The sequence below is a fragment of the Protopterus annectens genome, chromosome 12.part0, assembly GCF_019279795.1.
Source record: "Protopterus annectens isolate FY-2018-M chromosome 12.part0, PAN1.0, whole genome shotgun sequence".
In the NCBI taxonomy this organism is placed as follows: domain Eukaryota; kingdom Metazoa; phylum Chordata; order Ceratodontiformes; family Protopteridae; genus Protopterus; species Protopterus annectens.
This window is the reverse complement of record NC_056746.1, coordinates 618,527,189-618,552,597: the sequence shown is the minus strand read 5'-3', so window position 1 is coordinate 618,552,597 and position 25,409 is coordinate 618,527,189.

Sequence of the window (25,409 nt, the reverse complement as noted above, 5' to 3'; positions counted from 1 at the left end):
GACAGGATACTGAAGGAAAAGAAGAGGAACTAGGCTGGAAATCATATTGTGAGGTGAGGTAAAAGGAATAGGAGTGGGACTGAGCATAAGTAAGGACTGGTTGGGAATACAGCTGGCAGGGAATGAAGTGGATGGAACAGGAAAGGAGAAAAGGGTTGAGAGGAAGACAATGATGAATGACTGAGAACAGCCAGGGCATGCAGAAAGTACATTTGACCCAAGCAGGTACTGCTAGCTTTTCAGGCATATTTGAGCAGATTATGACAGGTTGGAAAATTGCATCAGAAAAGCTGCAGAAATGACAAATAATCTTACATTATGTTACATTTATTTTATAGGATAATAAGAAGATTAGTCAATGTAGTTGTTTAAATTAATGTGTTCTGCTAACCATATATGTCTTCATCCCCTTTTCTACAGCCTAGTAACAGAAGGCATGACAGCTAACACAGCCAGACTATGGTGAATTGCAGAAGAAACTGTATCAGAAGGGACAAGATGAGTACATGTAACAAGAAACTTAATCAAATGTAAAGTCATGTCAGCAGGAAAGTCAGAATAACTTGGTTAAGTGAAAGTAAGAACCACCCAAGGATCAAAGTTGGACAGACCACTAAGAGAGTAGCATTGTCATAGGTAGCTAGACGTACTCATATGTCATCACACACATGGACACCATCTTCTCTACATGTGACCAATACCTCTTTGATTGTGCTCTAATTGCCCAATCATATCTGGTTGGACTTACACTTGCTTACAAGCATGGGTCATATTGTTGTATTGTAGGCACTGGCAAAATTGTTTGCATGAGACTTCTGCACACTGTATTGGTGAGTTTCTTCTTTACCCATTGTCCTGCAACTATAGAGTTAATGCATAAAAATTAGGAGAGTTAGGGGAGAAGCTTCTACCTTACAAGAGGTTGCAGGCGCCTTTTTCTGTCCTAGAAAAGCAGTGCTTTGAACTACTGCAGTGGCTATTTAGGTAAGCTGTGATTGAGCCTGAGAAAATGGATTTTGATCACACAACAACGTATCATTGTGAAAGCATGGGAACCTATAAGCTGGCAGAGGAAATTACAAAAGATTCCCAAGGACTGGTGAGGAGAGGGGGCCAGAACATGTAGAGCTGACATGTGTGGCAATCTTTTCAAGTGTTTCCAGTATCAGAAGGGACAGGAGGGGTACATGGGCTACATGGGACACAGCAAGACAAGAAAGAAAAGACTTAGGGTCTTGTGCACTTGGCACAAAATGCTGAGATGAAGCATGGATTTAGGTTAGTGGATGAATTGGTAGACAATAAGGCAAAACATCAATAAACCTCACCTCACTTTAGGTGGGACAGCCTTGCTGATGTGAAATAGAAAGACACACTAGCACAGCCATGCCTTTAACCAAAGTAGAAAGGGAGGGTCTATATTAGAAGCATGAAACTGCTTTTGAGCGAACACGTAAAGAGCAACACATATTCATCAAACCGCATTTAAGAGATTCAATGAATATATCACAGGGCAAGGAGGTAGTTGGCCAACTACACAGAGTTGCCTTTTCCTTCGCTATAGTGCGATCTCAGTGTTGGTTTATTTAGTTAGTGGGGGTGTGGGGGCTTTTGTGGTTGTGGTTTTTAATTTTAATTTTTTTCCAAACGGCCACGTGAATTTTTTCACTAGGAAAAAATTTGATTATGTGGCCGTTCGCTATTTACAAGTTTTGTGTATTACGTGTTGACTTTTATGTAGTCACACATATGTGCTTTTGTTGTTCTGATATAGACCCGAAAGGGATAGGGGCAGATAAAAGCTGACTGGAAGACAGAATAAGGGCAGAAATAACACCCAGGTAAATGAACAGAGACATCAGCCAGGCAGGAAGTAAAATATCACTAGTGATAGTAAATGAAAATTGAAAATACAGGAAGAGAAATGACAATAATGAAAGATACAAGTTAAAAACTAAAGATGCATGTAGAGTGGATGAAGGATAAAAGACAAAGAGATAAAACTGACAAAGCTCAATAAATAAAGTCAGCAGTTTGGACAGCAAAATGGCACAGCTTCAGACAGAAATGCAAGAGATGCAGACAAAAAAGGTATAACAAAAGCATGGGTAATTCTAACGGACTTCAAGCAAGACAGAAAAGACAAAGTAAGTGAATGAAAACATTTGCACTTGGATGAACATAACTTGTTATGTACATAGAAACAAATCCGGATAGGGATAAGTGACTTGAAATTGTATCAAAAGGTAGCACTTACTACAACTCCATTATGCATCGAGATAAAGCCCGAAGTCTGCACCAGACAACCCATGTTTCCTTAATGGTATGGCTGCTGGTGATCTGGGTAGGGGACTATAGGAATGAGCTTTCAGTGTTAGCTCTTCCATCCTAGGGAATGGGGGCAGCTTAGCCCACTGTACTGGTGACACCTAGAGTCATATTACCTGCTGCATGGAACCTGTTTTCCCATGCTGCTTCATGGTGCACTGTTATGGTCATGCTGCTTCATGGTGCACCATTATGGGCATGCTGCTTAATGGTGCACCGTTATGGCCATGCTGCTTCATGGTGCACTGTTTTGGCCATGCTGCTTTATGATGCACTGTTATGGTCATGTTGCTTAATGGTGCACCATTATGGCCATGCTGCTTAATAGTGGATAATATTTCCATGCTGTTTTATAGTGCCCTGCTTAGCCTGGCTTTTGCACATGTAAAGGTAGCATGCATGTATCTCCTGAGGGCAACAGTTGTGAAACACTTAGGCTGTAGGCTGCTGCTCCTACCCCCATCAAGCGGGGTACTTCAGCAATTGTGAAGCATCCAGGCTGCTGGGGTAGGAGAAAGGACAGTCTACAGGATCAAGTAGACTGGTCTGCTCCCTAATATCTGACTGTCACCATCACCTCCGCTGGGAAGCAAACAGATCTGAGACTTCCACTGAAATGGAGGAATGACTGGGCCAGGGAGAGCCATTGGGCAGATTCTATGGACCACCTCCCCAAAAAAATAAAGTTACCTAGCAGATTAGAAGGGAAAATTGTGTCAGAAAATAGGAGAATACCTAGTGAGCAAGTGAAAATGGGATACTAAGTTGGACTGTAAAAAAAAAAGTACTGAATGCAAACTTCTGTCTTCCTGAATTAGTCTAGGAATATTTTTGCATCCAACTCAGGAAGGTAAAACTAAGTAGTTGTGACACTAGATAAACATTGTTTCAATCAGCTAATTCACAAGGGTGCAAGGAAAGGCAAATAGCTGGTGTCATACTCAGAAAGAATAAAGGGTCTCATGAACAAGAGGTAAAAGTCTGTTTGCTTGCTGTGGATGGATAATGTAAGATAAAAGAAGTATTATTTCAGAGAAAGAACTGTGGATGACTGAAACAGCCTTTCTGAAGAGTTGGCAGAGTTAGAAGGGTCAGACATTGTGCTACAGTCAGAATGCATGTGATTTATGGCAGTTATTTTGAGGGATCAGAAAAGTATAAGATGCTGTCTGTACAGTATCGTTGAAGGGACCGGGACAGGTTAGCTAGGTCAAGAATTGCTTACCGTCTGTACAAATCCATGATTCTAGTGCATTTCTGAATTTAAGATTCACATTTCTTTTGTTCTTTTTCTTCTAACAGTTAGATTATTGTATTCATTTTCATCAACTGCAAATATATAATTACAATTGTAGATTTATTTGATTTCTCAGCAAGTTTACCTTTTTATTTTCTGGTATTCAACACAGTATTGCTTTTTTACCTTAACCTTCAAGATGTTAAAAGTAATACTTTTCTCTTCATTTGTACCATGTTGAAACATTGGCCAGGATTAAGGAAAACATCTGGGCAGCTTTGGTAATGCTCAGCTTAACAGAGAAAAGACTTGGAATGGAGCTTTTGTGAATGATTTATTAGACGCTTTGGCAAGATGCACTAAGCTGCAGGGTAGCACTCTAATAGCTTCTTGATTTATGGATGTATTAGGAATTTTCATTCATTATAAATGATGAGGAATATATCACCTGCTTCACTGTAGCTACAGAGCTCTGCAGCTACAACAACAGTCTACAGTTTGTAACAGTGCTTCACAGTCTATGGTTTGTAATAGTGCATGTCTGCAGTTTGTAACAGTGCATCACAAGCACAGTAGTGCACAGAATTGCTGGAGAGACTGGATACAGCTCTGAGTAATGGGGTAGCTCACCCTTTAATCATTCATATGTTCATTCATTCATTCGAATTAGGCCCTGACAGGCCCAGAGATGATCCTTTCAATAAATGGCAGTAACTTGGTGAACATGCCTTGGGCAGGAAGCTGGACCTTGCAAGAGGAACTATAATAATCACTCAAATGCTGAAGAGATACCATCGTATTTGAGACTATCTTTTTCAAGTTAACAGCATGTCTTGAGGATGCGGGAGGAAACATAGGATCTGCTCTACAGCCCTGCTGACTTTTTTGTGTGGGGTTGGCACTGGGACACTGGGTAGCTAATTAAAAATAGCTTATATTGAGCCACTAGCAGGTTATTTTCAACATTCATAATTTTGTGAATCACAACTCATCATTATACTAGTTGCTGCTACTCATTGCAGTCAACAACATAATTTTCTAAGCTTCCACCCATTCTCTTTGCTTCTTTAATCATCTAGTAGGATAGATAGTAAGTTAAACTAAAGGCTATCCAGTAATAAATATAACAATATATTTTAGTTATCAGTACATTTATTTGTTTACTTTTCTTCCTATACTGCTCTGTTCTTCACCTAATTTTATGTTACACTATATGCCTCTAATACTTATATTATAGGCAACCATTTTCTAGCTATTTGTTTAATTTTATAGCTATTAATACAGAAAATGTAATATTTGTATAATGATGTGCACTGACCTGTAGTGATACAGATCTCATGTAATCCAAATGTTATGAAGGATAGTTCCTGCACCCATCCATTCCTCAAGAACCCTCCCTTAATCAGAAATTTAATGACAAAGTGAATGAGAAAATCATATTTCAATCAGATTCCTAGTACAAGTGTCTTGTCAAGCTTAAGTTTTTTTTTTTTCAGTTAAAAATGTGGAGCTTTTCTCATCAGGCCTCCACTGAAAAAGGGCTTTGTCCCAGTCAGACTATCCCTGTCAACAAATGTAAAATAAATAAATAGAAGACTCTATTATGTTTTTCTTCTTGTACACGATACTCTGTGCGTGGTCATTTACTCTGATAACATGAATACAGAATGGAAACATTTAATTAGTCTAGCTCCTACTCTCTCTCTTTTTCATCTATTCCTGTTTAAAAAAATTGCAGTTTGCCACAAGGCATAAACTGATTGATTAATTCCATTTGCCTGCCAATTCCTGAAGTGTCATCCTTCAACCTAATTACTGACTTTTCTTCCAAGAACTTGCTGCATAATTATTTACTTTTTTTCAGGCCTAACATATTCATTACTATTTGAATATTTCCAACCAGTAGTAAAATATCTGGCTGTCTACTGAATTATATGCCCAGAAAGAATTACTTGCTGCTTGAAGTTAATTTGAAATTGTTGAGTGCTGTAGGTAAACAAGAACTCTAGCATTATTTGCCCTTTAAAGTGAATTAGAAATTGTTGATTCTTGCAGGTAAAGAAGAGCTGTAACTAGGGCATTCATTATGGGTGATCAGTCCTCAACTAACGCATGACTATTTAAGTAAGGCATGCTTAAGTTAGTTTAAAACTGCACATTTTTACTATGTCTGGTAACCGCTTGCATATATATTAGTTTTAACAATATACTTCTTTACAATGTGCATATTATGGATACAGTATACTGTTTGAGATAGCCATTCCAAAGAAACCCTAAATAAAATAAAGGAATGCTCCTGGCCATTTGGAATGCTCAGGCAGTAAAATTTCATGAGTGCTTACGTTCTTTCCTTGTGAAGTGCTGACAGCGGGACATATTACAAAACATTTGTAGAACTTGGCTGAGTATGTTGAGTTCAGCTCCAAAAACGCGGGAAACCAGGAAATAGGCAAATGTGTCTTAATATGAAACTAGTACCTCAGCATAATACAGCCATAAGCAGTAATGTGGGCACAACATCAGACATAACCTGAATTTGCATGCCGGAAAAAAAGTAAAATATCCATAAGTAGATATGGACTCATTAGCAAGATGTGTACATCATGTATACAGAACCAAATATACTTGTTGCTAATATGTGGCAAATGAATGATAAAACACACAAGGAGCAGCAGCAGCAATGTCCAAGGTATACCATCCATAATATAGTGTGAATTCCATCATAAAACACAAATGAAAAATTAAATATATATATATATATATATATATATATATATATATATATATATATATATATATATTACAGTGAACTGTGGGGAATACAAGTAACACACACACCTTAGGAAATAGGGTGATAAAAAACTAGATAAAGGGTGAGGATGAAGAAGAGGGCCACATAAGGGGGAAGAGTGAATAGGAAGATCAGAGGGAGTGTCGGGGGCTATGGTATTTTTGTTTTGACTGGAATAGGCCCTTTTTCATTTTGGGGGAAAAGAAGATTTGGAAAAGTCATGGAAATTGGAGGAGAGAGAGAAAAAGGGTGGTAAAAAACAAATAACAGATACCACATCACAGGACATACAAAGGTATGCAAAATACTAAAAGAACAGGTGAGGTACACAGACAATGCACAAATGGTCTACACATGGTCAAGGGAAGTTAACAAATAGGGTAGGGATGCATGACAGCAATGGTGCACCACAAAAATACATTATGTATCAATGCACAAAGCAGTGTTGTGATGTCACAATCTGTGTGACAGTCATACAAAAGAGGAGCAGGACTGATGGTGGGCATATGACAGGGAGCACTAACTGGGAAAAATTAACATTGCAGTACACAACAAAAATCAAGCATTTACACCCAGTAGGCTGTCAGTAATGCAAATGTAACCAACTCAACAACAAGGCAGATTGCATCACAAAAGGGCATCCAGGATTACAAACACAAAGGTCAAATTAGAACCTCTAACCCTGCATTTAAGAGGCAAGCTTCTATGCACAAAGCCAAGCAGCAGCAACACTGCAGCAAATATGTCATGTGGCATAATGGTTAAGGTGTTTACCTTATAGACCCAAGGTGCAGGGTTTGATTCTTACATGGGGTAATTGGCTAGGCTTAAAATAGTCCATAAGGACAATTAGCCTAGTAATAATCTATGAACCTATGAACAAATCACTCAGCTGTATAGGAGAACTGGGACAGGATCGCCCTACTGGGTGTTACATGCCAGGCACAATGCAGATGGTATTCAGGTATTCATGATAGATGTGTGTCATGCAATCATATCATACAAATTGAAAATCCAAAATGCTCATCATGCATTCCTCCAGTAATGGCATGCAATGGTACATTGCCATGCAGAAAGGTGATGGGGATACATTAGAAACTATCAAAGAAACATGACGAATGAACATCAGCAAGCCTGTTCATTAACAGAGACACTGGAAGTATGGAAAGTATGTTAGCAGAATGCATGACACACCAGTCAAGATCACAGATAGGTAGAAGCATCACAATCACTACTATAGCATGTGGCTATGAATTGCACATGTGGGACAGCCTATCATGCTGGTAGAAGTGTCATACAAGCACAATACACCAACAGGCCAATGATGCTACAGTACACAAAGGTGCACATAAATGTATACAACATATGTCATGCAGCTGTGTAACTCATAGCCAAAAGCTATAAAAGGGATGGAAAGTGGCCACATTGTGACCCAAGTAGTAATGAACAACATGCCTGAAAAAGCTGTTACTTAAAAACACAGGACAGCCATGTCTGAGTCAAACCATCACACGTGCATGTGTCCCCAACACAATACAGGCTGCAAGGGCAGCATAAAAGATGTTGCAAAGTGAATGCAGTAGGGGAAGATGTCTGAGACATGTGACGTTTGCACATGTCAGGATGTATGGTGTTTGTGTGCAAGTGACACAGACAACACAGTCATGTACAAAAGGAAAACATCATGTAGCATAGGTACACACAAAAGAATCAGTGTCAACTAGCACACAGCCATATGTACTGCCATGCAAACCTATGACAATTATAAAAAAAGGATTTAATTGTAAATGTTAACTGTGTTTGAATGGCAAAAAGACAGTCTGGTGTACATACCTGCAGCACACCACAAGGGGGAGGAAAACACAGTTATATTACTAACTAAAAGAGGTCTGCATCTCTGTGTTATCATGCATACTTAGATGTGAAACTTTCCAAAGAATACATAAACAAAAGATTAGTTTCCACAATCTACAGGAAGCCTGCTATTCTAATTCATGTCTTCATTATTCTAACTCTCACCCAGTCGACCAAAAAACGGATGTAGTCAAGGGCAAGTTCATTTGAGTGGCCCGAATGACTACAACAATAGATGATTTTCTAGATGAGTGCAACAGTCTTAAGAACATGTACCTACGAAGGAGTTATCCCAAATCATTTATTAATAACTCCATGGATGAGGTGGTTTACAAAAGAAGATATGATGTATGTAAATCGATTTTATTAGGGAATAAAGACTTGCACCAGGAAGACTACAGTATTAATTCTAGTGATGTTTTAGTTACCCCTGAGAATAGAGACTCCTATAATTGTAGTTTTATCATTGTGTATTCAACTGACAATCAGTTTATTAGATGGGTACTGAACAAGAATTAGTCTATTGCACATGAATACTTCGACCCAGAATTAAGACTGAATAATAAACCAACTATTATTTATAGAAGACGCAGTAATTTAAAACGCTTCCTTGAAACCAACCACAAACACACACATAACACATGACAACGGAATGTTTAGATGTGGAACATGTAATTTTTGTAAAGATACATTGTGTACTAACATGTGCCTTATTAATGGGCAAACTTGCAGGATTAGTGGTAAATGTAATTGCCTGACAAAAGGAATAGTATATGCTGCCTTGTATCAAAATTGTACAGCATTTTCCATAGGCAAAACCAAACAAACACTGAAAGAAAGAAAGCATGAACACTCTTATGCTTTTAGAACAGGCAACAAAGTCAATGCCTTGTTTAGACATCTCAACACTTTCCCAGAGCATACTTTTAAGTTTATTATGCTTGAGAAACTGAGTCCAAACCCTAGAGGTGGTCCTTGGAGGCTATTCTTGGAAAGGAAAGAACTCCTATGACAATTACGGCAAAATGCACATAACTAACCTGGTGTTATATCTGTAAACAGTATTTTGAAGCAAAAGCTTATCAACATTGAAAGGCACTTGTTTGATTTAAGTTTATTTTTTTTAAATAAAGTGTTCAATTTTATTTATTTTATATAGCAGCAATACCTTTTTTACTATGTATAGGCAACCACTTGCTGTTTTTTACAACTAGGTCACTTTTTAAATTTTGACTCAAAATGGTCATATGACTTCTTTTTGTATAAAATAGCTGAATGAATGGATTCTTGCTATCTGAAGAAGTCTTAGAATGCCTTAAGATGAAAGCACTTATCAGTTTTATGTATGCAGATGTTTTTTTAACAGCATTCTACATGAATAAAACAGCAGTGTGATTTAGGATTACCAGAATCTGTGCTTCTTTTGTTCCTAATAAGTCTGTGAGTTTTTTTTTTGGATTTTTATAAAACTGGAATGTAATATTCAGAATCATGCCAGTTGCATGGTTTAGGAGGAAGGAGACCTGGCTGCTACCAACATAGTGACTTCAATTAGACCTGGATGTTGAAGGAACCTTCCAGAGAGGAATGAAAGTGACAAGCTTTTCCTGGCCTTTGCCCCTTCTAGGGTGAGGGAGGTGACTCATAATTATACCAAGTATTGAATGTAGCACACACTTTGGAAAGTACCTTTCTGGACATATTAAGCAACTGGAAAGGCCTCAGAGGTTCCTAATCAAGAATATTATTATCCTAAAGTCCTTGCAGTACAGAGGAGGGCTTGAAGCACTATTCTTCTACTTGGTTTCTTATATGGTATTGGTGATGGAGATCTGTGCCTTGCATTCCACACAATTTAAAAACCCCATTCTGCTTGATGGTCACAAGATCACATACAAGAGTGACTAGCATGCAACTTCCTACCAGTAAGGATAGGGCACTGGGTAGTGTCAGAGATTTCAAAGTCCTGCCCAGCAAAACAGTTGGTCCATAGTATAAACCACTGATAAGCAGATGTAAATAGAGGTCAGAGAAGACACTAAAGTCAACAGAGACTAGACTGCAGATCTGGAAGTTGACTATAGATAAAGCATAAGAATTCCAAGAAATACACAGGGCTCTAGCACCCTCATGAAGAAGAGGAAATAGATGGGCTTGAATAAGAATTTCAGTGTCTCAAAGCAGTATGCATATAGATTATAGAACAGATAGGTAGCTGGGCCAGCTATGGAAATAAAGCACACAAGGACAGCTTGTGGTGGAAGTCAGAAATCCAGGAAGTTATCAAAACAAAGAATGATTGCAGGAAAAAGTAGGAAATAGAAAACATGGACAAAACTAGGAAGGAATACTGGGTGGCTAACAACGATGCTAAGAAAGGAGTTGCTTTAGCAAAGAGCAAGGCATCAAAGGCACTCTGGCAGCTTCTGGAAAGTGAAACTATAGATGACACAAATGAACTATATCAGGATGCAAGGCAGAGGCAGTAGTTAGACACCTTTCATAAGTGATGCCAATAACAACCAGTCCACAGGACATCAAAGACAGATGAAAGGAGTACTGTCAGCAGCTTCTGAATGAAAAAAAACCCACAGAAGCTGTACTGCCCCAGATACAGCCTACAATGAGAGAAGAGGAGGGCCCCACCGTAGAAGAAGTAAGAACAACACTGAGGAAAATTAACTCAGAGAAAGTAGCAGGCTCAGATGAGGTCACAGCAGATATAATAAAGATGGGTGAAATAGGGGAGAAATTACTCTAGAAGATACTTACAGAAGTATGGAGAGAAAAGCATATCACAGATGACTTGAGAATAAACATTATATGCCGGTGTACAAGAACAAAGGTAGCATTCACAACTGTGGGAAGTATTATATTCCTGGCACACTATATGAAAGTGCTGGAGAGGGTGATTGATAAACAGATATGAAGAGTAGTAGAAAGTAGGATGGGAGATGAGCGCTTCAGATTCAGATCAGGATGCAGTGCAACTGTCCCAATGTCTGCATTGCAACAGATAGTTGAAAACAAGCTAGAAATAAAGAAGGAATTCAACCTGGCATTCCTAGAATTGGAGAAAGCATATCACAAGTTCTCAAGAAAGCTGATTTCAGCAGTTCTGCGATGGTTCAAATTCCTAGAAACCATATTAAAATTAGTGAGGCTACATACAAGGGCCCAGTAACACAAGTATTACCATTGTTTGGACTCACAAATGGGTTCCTAGTGGGAGTGCTTGGGCATCAGGTGTCATCTCTCAGCTCACTGCTGTTTATACTGGTGATGGACTGCATTAGCAAACAGGTCAAAGGGAACAGATCAACAAAGCTGCTGTATGAAGATGATGTGACATTACAGGTTGACTCTGAGGAAGAACTTCAGCAAATGACAAGGAAATGCAATGCAACACTGAAGGTACATGGAATGAAACTAAGTACAGACAGTTTTTACAGCAGCAAATGGTGAATTGGAAGAAGCTGAGAATTGAGATACAAGAAAAACTGTTGAAAAGGTAAACAGCTTCAAGTATCAGAGAGGGGTGTTTGTGGAGAACAGAAGTCCAATGAGGAAGTCAACGCTTGAATCAGAGGGGCTGCAGTCAACCTGCAAAGATTGTCAGGGGTAATATGTGACAGAAGAATACTTAAGAAGCTGAAAAGTATACCAGTACTACTGTATGTTACAAAATCCTGGGCAGTGAAGGAAGAACAGGAAGCTAGAGGTGATGGAGATAAAGTACTTGAGATTAGTGGTAGGATGCACACTGTTGGACAGATGAAGAAATGAGAACGTCAGTGCAGAAGACAAAGTAGATCCAGTGGCAGAGAAGGTCAGCGAGAATGGACTACAGTGATTTAGGCACATGTGCAAGAAAGCAGAAGACTATCTGGTAAAGAACCTTTGAGAGAATGAGTAAGATGGTGAGAAGAAATTAGGGCAACAAACAAGTAGATGAATAGATTGTGTAAGAATAAAGACCTGTAGCAGTCAGGCATGACCATCTGAGAAGACAGGATAGTGACACTGAATTGAGAAATATGGTGGCAGTTAATATGACACTGAGCCATGTAGAAAATAGGAAAAGGTTGATGATGATGATGGTGATGCATACTGGTGCTAGAGTAAGTAATATGCAGGGAAAGGCATATTCCAGTTTGCATTTTTTGCTATTGCTTTATGAGCTACAGGGGAAGGATGAGGTGTGATGATGTTAAGCTGTGTGCCACTGATTTTACATAACTCCTTGTGTCCCTTCCCCTCCACTGCTATTAACCAATCAACATCAACTCATTCATTCATTTTATGCCTTACTACTTTAACAAGGAGGAGGAACTATGAAATCTTATTGTAACCATAGACAAATTTGGACCCGAAAGAGAGAGACAAAATGGCCTTAATGGTGACATTGTTACTTCTGTCAGAAAGGTGGTGGTCAGGAAGTGGGAATTATATATATGTGGCCAGAGGTGAAGATTTTGAATATGCAAAAGGAAGGAGAAAGGCATAATTGGAATGGAGTGAGCATGAAGCAGTAAAGATGATTGTGACATCTGCTCCCTCAAGCCCCCTAAGCTACCAAAATATAGGCAGTCTTCTTAAAATGAAAAGCTTCCCAGTCTCCACCACAGCATGTGCAATTGCAAGCAGGAACCCACATCCCTCTCCCCCAGGATGGGAAAGCTGATATAAGCCACTGCATCCCATCCCTCAACTCCAGTGTCCAATCCTCTAATGAAATTTGGGTTGCCTGGGTCAACTTTACAATGACAGACTATGGCTCATGAAGAGACTTAGGGATCTTTGTTTACCTTTCTAGAATATTTTTAAGAGTCCTTAATGTGTAGAGGGACATGTCATCAAGTTTGCTGATGATACCACAGTTGCGAGGTTCATACCAAAGGAGGATGAAAGAGCATACAGAGAGGAAGTGGCATCTCTGATCTGTTGGTGCGAGGGGAACAACCTTGAACAAAATGTAAGCAAGACCAAAGAAATTATCATCAACTTCAGGAAAGGGAGAACAGACTATCCAGTGCTCATGATCAATGGTGAGAGTGTAGAGAGGGTCAAAGTACAAAATTCCTGGGTGCATACTTATCAGAGGATCTCTCATGGATGGAAAACACCAGCCAGCTGGTCAAGAAAGCACACCAATGCCTCCACTTTTTGAGAAGGCTGAAGAAAGCCAATCTTCCTCCACATATCCTATCCATATTCTATAGAGGTGCAATACAGACCATCCTCACATGCAACTTCACAATGTGGTTTGGAAGCTGCACAGTTACAGAATGTGGTGAGGGTTGCAGAGAAGGTAACTGGTTCCAGTCTTCTACCAATACAAAAACTTTAATCTGCAAGAAACATCCGAACAGCCCCCAAAATAATTCAGGACACCACACATCCTGCGCATGGACTGTTTAAGCATCTGGCATCAGGCAGAAGATGTTGCAACATCCGCTGCAGGACTACAACATTCCAAAACAGTTTCTATCTTGCAGTGATTAGACTTCTGAACTCAAGCACTAGTCCATGAGGTCTGGACACATAATAAGTCATTTTTTATGCAACATATACTTTTATAAATTCCAAATAAGTGCAATATTTATTTATTATATCTATAGTCAGTAGTATTAACCCACTCAAGTGCAATATTAGACAAATAAGTTAGGCATTGTTCAGTCTGTACTGTGTTCTGTATTACTATAAATGGGTAGTTAATTTAATTTAGGAGAGGGTATACTTTTTGTATTTGAGTGTTGTTAAATGTCTCTGCTCTTCATACGTGTATTGGGAGTAATATTGTATTTGTTAGTTATGTTTATTCCTCTACTTGTATGTGTTGTTTTACTTTCTTTTGTAATCTCAAGAATTGATGCACAAAATTTTGTTTAGACTACGTGTGTAGTTTTAAATGACAATAAAGTTTACTTTGACTTTGACAGCTTAGAATCATGTCTACCTGATGTCAAAAACACAAAATAACTCACTGAAAGCCACTTTCAGCAAATCTTAGATTAGATTTCTTTTTTGCTGGGCATCCCCCCTCCATGGTTCTGGTGGGGGATACCCCCCAACACTCGTCATACTCATCATCAACCCCCCCTTTTCTACATGAGGTCTGGGTGTCATGTTAACTGTCGCCATCTCTCGATTCAATACCACACTCCTGCCTTCTTCAACACTCATGCCTGACTGCCGCAGATCTCTCACAAAATCCATAAATCTCCTCATATTCAGAGACATAATTTTCATGGTTACACAACTGTGCAGTGCAGGCAAATTCCACTGGTGTTGAAAGCAACTTTCAGTGAATTTATTTCATGATATTAAAATTTGGTACATGAGTGCTCAAACAAATGAGAGGTTACTTCGGACAGCTTTGAGGGGTAGTAAATAACATTACATCAGTCTCCTTAAAGATTATGGTTAGTTTGTTTTTAGTGACACATTTAAATAATACAGTGAATCTTTCATGCACATTTATTCATAGTTTGCTGTGTGACTCTCCTGAATGCAATAAGAGGATGTCATTTGTGTATAATGTATCGTTCAGTGAGGGAAGGCTTGGTTTAAGGTCATTCACAAGTACTGAGAAAAGCATGAGTCTCTAAACAGTTCCTTCTGGTATACTATATCAGAGAGAGTTTCAGAATTAGTAAAAACAGGAGCCAACATATACCTAATAGATTCTATTTATTATTAGGTAAGTGTTTGTTCATGAAACTAACCCTGAGACAAAGTTTAGTTTTTCCAGTTTAGTAAGAAGTAATGAGTAGGCACCAGAATCAGCAGCCATCTCCACAAATACCCTACGCAGTGGAGACAGTCATCCATGTTGTCATATATAGTGCTTATAATAAACCATAAGGATGTGATTGTACTAAAGCACATGCAAAGCTGTGGTATGCACATGAAAAGAGGTTTCAGCTGTTTATGCATTTGAATATTTCAGTGATAGTACATACATATTCTATGGGCCTAAAATCATATAGGGATGAAGGTGCGGAGGCTTTCAGTAACAGAATAAGACTGAAGACATAGGCTTTAAACAAATGAACTGTTGTTTTTGGATCAAGTGGGAATCAGTTGACTGTTTTTGCAAATTTTCAGGTCACCAAATGTTAAATTAGTGCAAGAATATGTAACAGTGGCATTTAGAAATTTTTTCATTTTTTTCCACTATTGTATGACCTCTGATTTGGTTTGTATAAGTAGTGCTGTACAGGGTTTGCAGCCCTGCAAAAAAAGAAACACGAGTGTTTTTGTTTGTTTTTTAATGCATTTGACATTAGTGTATTTCAACTATTGCCTGTAGAATCATATATTGAATCATGATGCCACAAAATAAACATGGAGGCAAAGCAAGCTGGATGACATTTTATTTCGCTATTCCATTTACAAAGTGTATGAGGTAATAAAAATGTACTGAGTGCAAACATTTGACAGTGACAAATACCCATATAATTATAAAAACATAGCATGCTGTAGGGTGTATAATAAAACATTTATACATTAATATATTCACCAGATTTGGGAAGTCCTTGAACTGAGCAATATTAGTAATATTAGTTAATTCTTTTACTGACCCGCTAGCAGTAAAACTAGTTTTCCTTTGGAGCAATGCCTTCCTTGATTTACTCTCTAAATAAATAAAGCACTCATGAATTTCATTATGACCAAGATGAACGTAATGAATTATTAAATATTCATAGCTGAAATATTTAAACAACTAGTAGCATTCTCTGCATTGCAACCATTGTAATTAATAGCAGAACATATTTAGAGGAAGATATGTTTAATGGGTATACATAAACAATAACATATCTACATCAGTCCAGCATTCACCTTAGATTTGCAGTGCATCATTTTATGCTATCGATTATGAACAGCTTTACAATGTCCTTAGCTTATATCAAAGAGAATACCATCTGCCACTGGCAGTAACAAATAAGGTTGTAAAATTAAAGGCCATATCTTTTAAATTTCTGTTTGATTAAATGATTACATAGAACACTGATGCATACAGTAGGGTGTTTTTTAATACTGCGCAATTTGTTAACATATAGCTCAAGATGTATGTTGCATTTTAATTCCTCATAAGTGAAAGAAGAGCAGTTTTACTAAAGAAAAAAATCATCAGTCCACCCATGTATCTATGTCTCTGAATATCTGTAAGTATGTAGGCTTTGTCTGTCCAAGTTTATTTATAGTAGTGATAAAAAGTCATGCATATCTCTACTATCTAGAGGCTAACTTAAATATTAACTTATAGGTTCAAAGGTTCATAGGTTCATACTAGGCTATCTGCCCTAGGGCATTTATAAGCCTAGCCAGAATGTGTTTGGCTTTCGCCACCCATTTTAAATTAATTTTGCTATGCCCTTTTTTGAGGTTAGTATACTGTGCCTCTGTCTAACAGTGACACAGAACTGATACCCAGGGTAAACCTACGATCTCCTATCCAGTCATCAGGATTCCTCTTGAAGAGAGTCAATGAGGGAATCTGCCTAACCTGGACTGGGATTTTATTCCAGAGTGAAGGGAGCCTCTGGGTTATGAATCTGTCCCTCCAGCATGTCCTATTTATTTCAGTGCTGAGGTTCAAATCTCTCGAGCGTATAGCTCGATGGGATTTGGATTTTCTGAGGTGCAGCATGTCCATTAATTCCGGGTTGGACATGGCTTTATAGGTCAGGCACAGATCGCCTCTGAACAGGCGGTATGCCACTGAGTAGAGCTGGAGTTTCTTTAACCGGGCAGCATATGGCATCTGTTTCAGCCCTTTGATCCTCTTGGTGAGGTACTTTTGGGGTCTTTCCAGTTGCTGCAGGTGTCTGGTAAGGTACATCCCAAAAGGGGCATAGTACTCAATTATGGGCCTGATGAGGGATGAGTAAAGTATGGGTGGCACAGTGGTGCAGCGGTTAATGTTGTCGCCTCACAGCAAGAGGTTCTCTGGTTTGATTCTCGGCTGGGGTGCCTTCTGTGTGGAGTTTGCATGTTCTCCCTGTGTTCGCGTGGGTTTCCTCCAGGTACTCCGGTTTCCTCCCACATTCCAAAGACATACATCTGGAGCATTTCTCCCTGGGCCTCCGCTGAAAACAGGCTCTGTGGAACCTAGTCGGACTTTCCCGGTCAACAAATGTTAAATTAAATAAAATAAAGAGGCATGATGACCTCCCCTGATCTAGATGTGAATCCCTTCATGATTAGGTGGGCTATATAAAATGTTTTTCTAACCACTTTGGCCACGTGGTTGTCAAATGAGAGATTGCTATCAACTTGGGTCCCCAGGTCCCTAATTACTTCTTCGGTACTTAATGGATTACCATCTATGTGGTAATTTGTGGGCACTTTGTTTTTGCCAAAGGGGATGACTATACACTTTTTGGCATTTAGCTTGAGGCCATGGCTCTGGCACCAGTTGTCTGTTTCTATGAGGCCCTTTTGGAGGATGCTTGTGCCTGCTGGAGAGTTGATTATGGTACCCAGTTTGCAGTCATCTGCGAACTTGGTCATCCACAGTCCTTCCGTGTTGGCCTGTACCTCTGAGAAATATATACCAAACAAGAGAGGTCCCAGGACTGAGCTTTGTGGGACGCCACTTGTAACTGGTTTGGAGTCTGACATGGCTCCAGCAATTCTAACCATGTGGGTTCTGTCCTTGAGCCAGTTTGCAACCCATCTAGTGACATAGGGGTTTATATTTAAGCTGGTGAGCTTATCTATAATGCCCGAGTGGGGTATTGTATCGAAGGCTTTTGCGAGGTACAGGTAGGCTGTGTGGACCACCTTCTCCTCGTCAATGGCCTTGGTGACTGTTTCAAAGAAATCAACCAGATTTAAGAGGCAGGATCTGCCCCTAACAAAGCCGAACTGGGTAGGATCCAGTGTCTGTAGGTCCCCAGTATCTTTATTTATGAGGTCCATGATGATCCTTTCCATAGCTTTGCAGACCAAGCTAGTCAGGCTTATGGGGCGATAGTTTCCAGGATCCGTTGAGGCACCACCTTTGTGGAGAGGGACCACAGTTGCTGTACGCCACTCTTTGGGTACATATCCTGTAGTAAGGCTGAGATTGAACAGTAGTTTTATGTTTGGGTTTAACTCTTCTTGGAGTTCATGTAGGACGCAGCCCGGGACACCGTCTGGTCCCATTGATGCTGTGTTTTTTGCTTTGGAGAGGGCGGCTCTTACCTGATCATCTGAGATGTCAGGGGGGCAGCACTCTGCTGGGATAGATATTTGCCCTTTTGGTGGGGGGGGGGAGAAGTTTGCGCTGAACATGTCATCTAGGATGTTGGCAATGTCTGTGGGTTCAGTGTATTTTTTGTCATTTTGGACTAATTCTGAGCATATCTGGGAATTACCACCCAGGTTCCTAACATAACTAAAGAAAGCCGTGTGATTATCCTTAGTGTCCTGTGCAATTTTTCTCTCGAAGCTGGCCTTAGATGATTTTATGAGTGCCCGTAGTTTTTTGCTAATACTGATCAGAGATGCCTTCCCTTTTTGGAATTTTGCTCTATCATTTAGTAGCTTCCTCCTTCTATTGTATAGTTTGTTTATGGCTGGGGTCCACCAGACAGGATGTCTGCCTTTGGAGGATTGGGTCTTGGTTTTATTTGGGATCGCATGATCCATGCATTCCTGAAGGTGTTCATAGAATGCATTTATAAAGGATTCTGCGGTCTGGGCCATATTTTCCACAGGCCCAGGGGCTTTGAGGGGATTCCACCTCGGTTTTGAGGAGTGTGAAATTTGCTTTAGAGAAGTTTTTCACTGGGGTTTTCTGGGCAGGGGGTGGGGTCGGGATGTGAATATCCAGTGAGATTAGTTTATGGTCTGATCTTACCAGTGAGGGATACACTTCTGGTCTGGAGCATAGAGTCCCCATGTTGGTGATGATCAGGTCCAGTATGTTTTCCCCTCTTGTGGGAGTGGTAACAAGTTGTTCCATAGCATTTGAGTTTATAAATTCTAGGAACCTTTGGGCTAGGGTGTTGGAGCTAGAGTAATGCTCCCAGTCAATGTTTGGGTAGTTGAAGTCGCCCAATATAATGGTGTTTGGAGAGACCTTCATATTTTCCAGTGTTCTCAGGAAGGCCGAGTGGGGTTCCTGGGTTAGGGAGGGTGGTCTGTAGCAGGCTATAAACTGGAAGGCAGTTTTACCCACTGTTAGTTGCACATGGATAGTCTCTGATGCTTCGTGCTGTGCCACCAACCTGGAGGTGTGGGTATCTTTGACGAATATTGATACTCCCCCTCCTTTTGTGGTTCGGTCCAAGTTTTGGGGCCAAAAAGCATGGTATGAGGTATAACCTGGTAGTGCTGGGGTGCTCCCGGGAGCCTTGAACCAGGTTTCTGTTACTGCACGGATATCGATGTTCTCCATGCTAAGGAGAGTTTCGAGTGCGTGTATCTTGAGGTTTAGACTTCTGGCATTGAGTAGCAATACTCTTAGTTTCTTATCCCTTGTGATACCTATGGAGGTGGGTTTGTCGTTTGAGCCCTGCCTAAAAAAGGGACTATGGGGGTAGCAAGAGCCTTTGCCAATATCCAAAAGCCCAGGGGTGACAGGTGCAAGCCGTCCCTAGCGAAGCATTGTGGCTTATCGAGCATGTCATCCCAGGCTGACAGGCATTGGATCCCCTTTGAATGACACCAATACTTAAGCCAATTGTTGAAATTGATCATCTTGTCTTCATATTGTTGCATCATTCTTGGTGAGGGTAAGATGCTACTCAAGGTCAGGGTCATACCGGCCTGGGTCACATGCTCAGAGAGCTCCTCTATGTCTCTTTTCATGTAGTCCAGGGAGGTACGTCTCAGGTCATTCACACCAGCATGGACAATGACTGAGTCATATTTGTACTTGCCTTGGAGTGACCTGAGTGCTTGTGTTATGTGGCGGATCCTAGCACCCGACAGGCAGCTCACCGTGACCTTCTCCTTGTTCAGCCCGGTGAGCGGGACGTCAGTGTGCCTGATGATAGAGTCACCTATTACAAGTGTATCAGGTGTGTTGTTTAGCCTTAAGGGCTGTGACTGTTCGGCACACTGGCTTTGTGAGCTATGTGTTGCACGTGTTTTGTTTTGGGGTAGCGGTTGCTTGGTTGTCTGCTTTGGATGTCTCTGCTGCTTAGGCAGATTTTTATTTAGAGCCTCCGAGTATGTTTATGTGTGTTTATGTGTTTGGTTTGCTGTCGTGGTAGGTCTATGTGAGACTGGAATTGTAGTGAGTGTGGTTTCCTTCTCCTCCTGACTGGTTATGCCAGTACTGAATTGAGAGAGCTTAGCCTCCAGTTTGGCTATATGGATGCATCTCTCACATGTGTTGGAATTTGTTGGGAGGAGGAGAGGGTTGTCTGTGTACATGAGGCAGTTGTAACATTGCCTCAAGATTCCCAGATTCACCAGCTGGACTGGAGAGAAGATTGACAACTGACCTTTGGACATGCTAGAATAGTATTGGGAATTCCTTCATAATTGAAAACAAAAGGGCCAATGGGGAACAAGGTACTCAAGGGGAGTTTGTGAGGGTGTAGTGCTTTTAATTTTTTAGTGCTGACTTATATAATTGCTTTAGTGAGCAAGTGCCAGGTAACTTAAATGCAATGTGTTACAGGTAACTTAAATGCAAAAACGACAAACAGTAACTTTCTTTTAAGTGAAACAAGGAAATGAGTACAGTAAGCAATGCAGATTTCACTAGGGATCCACAGAAGCGCTGAAAAGCCGCGTTTTAGGTGGTATTAGCGTTTCATGGAAATAACAAGCAAACAAACAACAAGCATACAAACAAAGCTAGATTCAGCAGGCCTGGATCTAGTCTATGCTACAGCAAACAAGGTGTACCAATTTCAGTAAGAAACAGTTGAAATATGCAGGCACTATAAGCCTTTAACCAGAAATTCCCAGCTCAGAAGGGCAGAGTCCAGCCTCTCCTCCCACAAGAGTGGAGACTTAGAACAAATTAATACTAATTAATACTAATTAGCCTTACTAAGAATCATACGCTTTAGATGAGCTGTCCGTATATATATATATATATATATATATATATATATATATATGTGTGTGTGTGTGTGTACACATATATATATACTGAACTACCTCAGAATGACTGTGCAATTTGTAACTTCCTTGGCTATGTTAGTCTGTATGCATCATGTATTTTCTAGATTGTACTTTCTTGATGTATTCTAAATGTATGTACTCTGTATTTTTATAATTGTCCTGTATATTGTCTACATTTTATGTTATGTGGAGCTTTTCTTCCCAGGCCTCTGATGAAAAAGGAAATGTGCTCAGCTTGACTTTCCTGGTAAAACAGGTACAAAAGTCACAATTTTTAATCCTCACTCCTGTGTGAATAAGAATCAATGCACCCCAGAGCTCACTTTGCCGGTATCTTCCTAGGTAACTTTCCTAGTAAACAAATGTAAAATAAATAAATATTTATTTATTTTATTTATTTGCAGTTTGTTGACTGGGAAAGTCCACTGGGCCAAGAATGAGGCCTTTTTCAATGGAAGCCCGGGGAGAAAAGATCCACAGTAAAAATATTTACAAAATTTCAACAAGTTGTAGTGTATACAATATAAATCAGCAAGAAGTATTGTCAGGAGATAAATAAATAAATATTACTGAAGCTTCTGCTTTAAATACAATTCAAACATCTATGAGATCAACACCATCTGCAGACTACTGATGAAAAGGATATAGTTATCAGGGTTTACTGTTATTACCTTGACACACAGGTAGTCAAGTCCACCCATGCCCAAAACCGTTTTATGAAAGTTGGAATACCAAATACCAGTATACCTGATGCAAACACCAAACACCAAAACTTCCTACTGCTCTGGACCCAGGAACAAGCATGGCCCATGGGTCCAGAAAGGGGGCAGGTTTGGACAGTCAGTTTATGACTTTCTGATGTTTGCAATGTGGAACTTGCACAGGTGGACCCAGCTGCCTGAGTGTGTTGAATTAATGATAATAAACCAGATATCAGACGTGTGCAATTTATAGAAGCAGACCTCCCAACTGTCCTTATTTTGTAGGAATACTGCAGTTTTCAGGTCTGATTTAGGATGTCCCTATTTTTGAAGGTATGTTCTTTTTTCAGGTTTGATTTAACCCTTCACACAATTTTCTGAATTCCCCTCATTACATGAGATTTTTAAAGCTGTCTGATGCATAGAAAACCACACTACATGACCAACATACTAATGGCAATAATAATTTAAAGAAAGAGGACACACATATCCTACAACTTAGTTTTTTTGAAGCAAAAATAAATGACTTTATGTGGTAGAATTTTACAATACAGTTCATAAACATCTACAGATTTTATACTGTCTGCTTGATAATGTGCTGACATTTTTCTATAATTTTTGTCACTGTTTTTTAAATATTTTTCTGATTAGTATCACACACTCTTACTGGAAGCAGACAGAGTTATATACTACATTGTATTCAGTTTTTCCTACTAATTAGATAGCCAGACTTTTAGCTGGTTGTTCCTATTTTTCAAGGGTTTGGTTCCTATTTTCAATGCCTGTAAGTTGAGAGGTATGTATAGAAGCAAGAGGTTTTACTTCAAGATATGTTGTGGGTGGCTACTGATTAAAATAAATAATTCTCGTGACTTAATTCTGTGTCTCCTTGCTTGTGAAGGAAAACTATATAATTTGACAAAAGACTCTCCCCCGGATTTACTAATCTTCCGTGCAGGACTAGCTTAGTCCTGCACGGAAGCGTCTGTTTAGGAGCAGGATGGTAGCATGCCATGCATATTAATGAGGCACGTTGCCTGAGCTCCTAATCTTACATGGAGCATGTAAGAGTGCAGGGAGAGTGTCTGAGAATAGAGCTCTCAGAATATACATACCCCCGCAATGCAGGACAGCAGAAAGGCTTAAGAAATCTGAGCTTAAGGTTCAAGAATAAGAGATCTGGGGACCCAGGTAGATAGTAATCTCTCCTTTGACAATCATATTGCCAAAGTAGTTAGGAAATCCTTCTATGTGGCCCATCTAATTACTAAAGGGTTCACATCTAGAAATAAAGAGGTTATAGTGCCCCTCTACTCATCACTCATTAGACCCATGATAGAGTACAATGCCCCATTTGGGATGTACCTCACAAGACACTTACAACAGCTGGAAAGACCACAAAAGTACCTCACCAAGAGGATTACTGGTTTCAAACATATGTCCTATGCAGCCTGATTGAAAAAACTCCGGCTGTACTCAGTGGCATATCGCTTATTCAGTGGTGATCTCTGCCTGACTTATAAAGCCATGTCCAACTCAGAATTGATGGACATGCTCCACCTAAAGAAATCCAAGTCACTGCAAGCCACACACTCTAGTAAGCCAAACCTTGCCACAACAATAAACAGAACATGCTGGAGGGATAGATTCCTGTCACAGAGACTCCCCATGCTTTGGAACAAAATTCCAAATTACATCAGGCAGAGCCCCTCACTAACACTCTTCAAGAGAAACCTTGACGAGTGGATGGGTAACAGAAAATACACCCCTGGGATCACTTCATTGGCTCTGCTTGACAGAGGATCAGTTAATTAATCAATGGGGGCGGCGAAAGCTGACACACTCTGGCTATGCTTATAAATGCCCTTGGGCAGATAGCCTAGTACCTACCTATGAACCTATGATAAATGAGTGAGACCACTCATAGGTGTCTGCATATCCTCACCAACATTTCACCTCATGTACAATAGCAAGTAAATACAAATAAAATGAACAAACACTTTTTTTTTATTAAAAATCCGATTAAAGCTAACCGTAGGTGCGCGGGTGTGCCCATCGCTTAGCTATGGTTAATGCAGCTTAAATGGCTGAAGAGGATAACAAGGAATATATATGCAAATGAAACAGTATAGCAATAGTGTAGTGGGCAGAGCATTTGCCTTATGAGCACGCATTCCTGGTTTGAGTCCCACTGCAACACATTCTATTTTCCATGTGAAATCAGTATCAGTTTATGAACATTTCCTTGCTGTATAACCTACTAAATAACATTTAATTGTGAACTGGAGTACTGCATTAAATACACATGTGAAGTGTCAGTGTCATAATGTTGCAAAGTCCTCAGATAAGCACATGTGTCCCATATAGTATATGTACACAGGAATCATGGATACAAATGGAAGGTAAAATGTGTAATGAATAACAATTCCATACGGTTTCCAAATCCCCCACCTTCCCAAGAACCATTACATATAACTGTCTAAATCAGTGCAATTGTAAGTGGGAGTAAGCACCAGTAATCAAGTGTAAGCACCAATAAGCAGTAGTAAGCATATGTAAGCACTAGTAAGCGGGTTTAAGCCTGTTTGCTTGGGTGTAAGCAATGCGCACACAGGTTAAGCCATATTGGAGCTAACTTTCTGTAAGCATATTTAACCGAAGGTTAGCATTGCTTACCCTCATGCAAACCTGCTTACAAATGCTCTGAAGTGCCTTAATCACTCTGTATCCAGCGGCCCTTGTTCTGCCCAGCAACAAAATAAACAGCGTTGCAGGTCTTGAACCCAGGACCCTATAAATTATAGTCACAATAGTTAACCACCAAGTCATCACAACAGTGCAGAAGAATGAGGTATTACCAAACAAATCCTCACTATAGTACAATCAAACTGAACCTGTGAAAGGAATCAGCATACAGTCATATGTTCCATAACTGACTACATAACATAAATATGTGAACTGGAGTACAGAAGTAAGCTCAAAAGTAAGGTGTAATTGTAATAGAGTGTTGAAGTCCCCAGTAAAACACAAGGACCCCATAGAGTTTATGTAAACATGAATCATGGATACCAGGCATACATATAACATGTAATGAATAAGAAATCAATGCCAAAAAGAAAATATAATGCAAAGTCTAATGTAAGCAATGCTAAGCATTGCACAGGCCAGCTTAGGAGGTGTAAGCAATGTGTAGACCAGCTAACTCACTGTGCCCAGTGGTATACCCCTTTAAACAATGCCAACCTTAGGTAAGCAGGTTTGCCCATAGCTTAGCCTTTTCAAAACTGGCCAATCACGAAAAAGTGCAGGAAATTGGCCCTACTTAAACCAAACAGGTGGGAATACATCTCATAACTGGTTATAGCTAGCCCTTGCAAGCACCATGTCAGGAAGGGGAAAAGGTGTGCACTTTTGGGTG